We start from the raw sequence: 3,111 nt of genomic DNA, 5'->3' as shown, positions 1-3,111 counted from the left end.
AACACAGCCAAACTACAACAGCAATCGGTGGCATATAAAGCATCAAATTCATGGAGTTAAGCTTTTCCCTGCAATGACGAGTGAGCTTATTAAAAGCTGGTAGTCAGCTATGCTTTGAGAAAGAGAAGATGAACTCAAACATAGAGCAACAATTATCAAAGTAAGGATACAACAAATATTATTTCTATTAAGATAATCAACTAGACTATATATTGCTTCAACCGGTATAGACTTTACTGCCAAAAGATTTTTTTTAGGTAGAAGTCATACAAGAAAAGCAAAAACAATAGTCAAGAAAATATTTAGCAGATATTATGATTAGTTACTTATCCTTCACTGGAAAGAAGAGCCCCACTTGAAGGCTCTCGCTGCAGTTGCACTTATACACATAATAAATCCATATAGATGGAAGCTGGGCTCACCCTAAAGAGACGAGAAACTGATGCGATTTCAAAAACCAGAAATCAAGTTTGAGTAAGAAGCAATTGCTAGTAGAGATGCCATCAACCAAAGATAGTGCTTTAGACTAAATTCAAACCACGACGAGCTTACAACATAGAGCTTATGTGAAACTAATGGGAGTAGAGAAGCAATTGTTAGGCTGCTTCTATTTTCTGGATGACCGCAAGACAAAATCAGATGCAGCATAAGTGCTCTATTATATAACGCAGAGATGTAAGATCAATAAGTATACACCAAAGGAAATTGATACCTTAAGTGAGAAACGTCTTGCAATCACTCTCCTTAACTGCATGCCTTCTCTGCAAATGAAAATCAAATGAACCTTCCACTTGAGTGGTGTTATAAAATCAATTGAATACTTATCTGTATTGGGTGATTCAAGTTATTAGTTTGGTACTGAATTTTAACAGAAAACACTAACCAACTATACATACTGAATTGATAAATAACAGACTTGGCATTTGTAACACCTTGAGCAAGCATTCAGTAAAAAGAAGTTACATGATGCTGATGCTCATGAAAAATGCAAGTGAATTTGTACTAACCTCAATAGAGGCCTAGCATCTTAGCTCGGTCACATGGCTGGGATCAAGTTCGGACACATCCTTGTTAGCTTCACGGTCTTCTGCCACATACTCCTGATAATAGGGGAAAAATAAGAAATCGCTATAGAAATGGAATCAACTGGAGGAAGATGCAAATGGAATCAATCTGAAATAGGATTTACTCAAAGCAACAAAATGGAGTAAGATGCAAATGGAATCAATCTGAAATAGGATTTACTCAAAGCAACAAAATGGAGTAAGATGCAAATGGAATCAATCTGCAATAGGAAAACAGAGCTCACTTTAAACAGAATCTAAAAAGCACAAAAATGTGAGTCAGTTTTCTAGTAGACAACTACTACCATGTTGTATCTGTTCCTCTGCAGAGTGAAAGAAAGTATGACCAGAACATTAAATAGAAATGAAATCGCACAGACTGGAGACTCATTTTAATAAGCCTAATTATTAAAATTCTGGCAAGGCTTAATCCAATTCAATTATATCATCAAAATTGCACAACGAAGAAAAATTAGCAGCGAATTTACTAGAATTCAACAAATAATCATATCCAATAACTTGAAAATTATCAATAGCAAGGAATGAAAGTGGTTGTCCTTGGGTAGAAGGGGAAGAGCTAGAATTGATAACCTCTGATGATAGCAATGGAGCGAGAAGCAAAACTAAACTTAGAAACACTAAATCTCTTCTAAACAGATAGCAAATCTAAAATAAAACAAAATAAACTCAGTGCAAAATCCATGAATTAGAGGCAACAATTAACCTCAACCCACATTCCATGTCCTACAACAACGAGATATTTACTTTGTCAATGCAATCAAACACAAAATCGAACAAACTAATGTGCAAAAATAGAAAATTGTACATACAATGACAGGGGCGCGACGAGTAGGCGGCGCTGGTCGCGGTGGCTAGGGTAAGCAGACGAGAGGGGTGAGCAGGTGGCGCTGCTCGCCGTGGCTAGGGTTAGCAGACAAGAAGGGCGGCGCGACGTGGCAGGCGGTGCAGTAGCGGCGCCTAGGGATAGCAGATGACAGGGGTGGCGAAATTAGGGCTTCCTTCCCTTTCCTGTTTCAGTTGATTTCTTTGATTGAGAGAGGTGGACCAAGAGAGAGGGTCCGAGAAAGTAGATGCGGCGCCAGAATCGGAAGCAACAACTGCTCGTCGGCGGCGGCATCAACCGCTGCAGTGAGGATTCCGATTTGGAAGAAAGTTAGGATTTTCTCTTGCGTTTTCTTCACTGGTTTGAGAGAGACAATTTGACGGGGTGGAGAGCATATGATTTGGAAGGAAGTTAGAATTTTAGGTCGAAGAGGGTGGAGTTTAGATCTGGGCCCTAGGGTTTCAGGCGGAGAAATTAAAGCGGGCGAGGCCGGCGCTCCTCCCCGGAACTTCGGCGACCGCGGCGGCGGAGCCCTAGCTGCTCCGCTCAGCTTGAAAGAGAAGGGGGAGAGAATTTTCTGTGTAAATTTTTAGGAGAGCTTGATTGGGAGGGATTTGAGAGAAACATGAGTTTCAGATAATATAATATAAGTTTTAAAAAAATTTAATTTTTTTTACACATAACAGTTTTTAAAGCAATGATGCATAACGGTTTAATAAACCGTTTTAAAATATGCTCATAGATAACGGTCGGCTTAACGGTTTTGTAGTACCGTTATGTATGAAACTAATAGATAACGCATAAACATAACGGATTAACCTAAACCGTTATCTATTTCCATGGACAACAGTACATAGATAACGGTTTTTTGTGAAAACCGTTATCTTTTCCAAAAATGCGCTCATACATAACGGTTTTTAAAAAAACCGTTATGTATGAAGCGTTATGTATGTGCATTTTTGTAGTAGTGAACTTTCAACATTTTCCATAAAATGTCCCATTATACAAAATTTGGTGATGGAAAAATGACAAAAAAAAACACGGGTTTACTTTAAGCCTTTCCAACAATTGTTGTCCCTATGGTTTTCCAACAACAGCGGTTCTCAAAGTATTCTATCAGGCGAGATAAGTCATCTTTCCGTCATCGAATTTTGTATAACGTACGGGACATTTTACTGAAAAATGCTAAAAGTTGGGGAATAA

Source organism: Salvia miltiorrhiza, chromosome 8, assembly GCF_028751815.1.
Source record: "Salvia miltiorrhiza cultivar Shanhuang (shh) chromosome 8, IMPLAD_Smil_shh, whole genome shotgun sequence".
Lineage (NCBI taxonomy): Eukaryota > Viridiplantae > Streptophyta > Magnoliopsida > Lamiales > Lamiaceae > Salvia > Salvia miltiorrhiza.
This window is presented reverse-complemented; position numbering follows the sequence as displayed.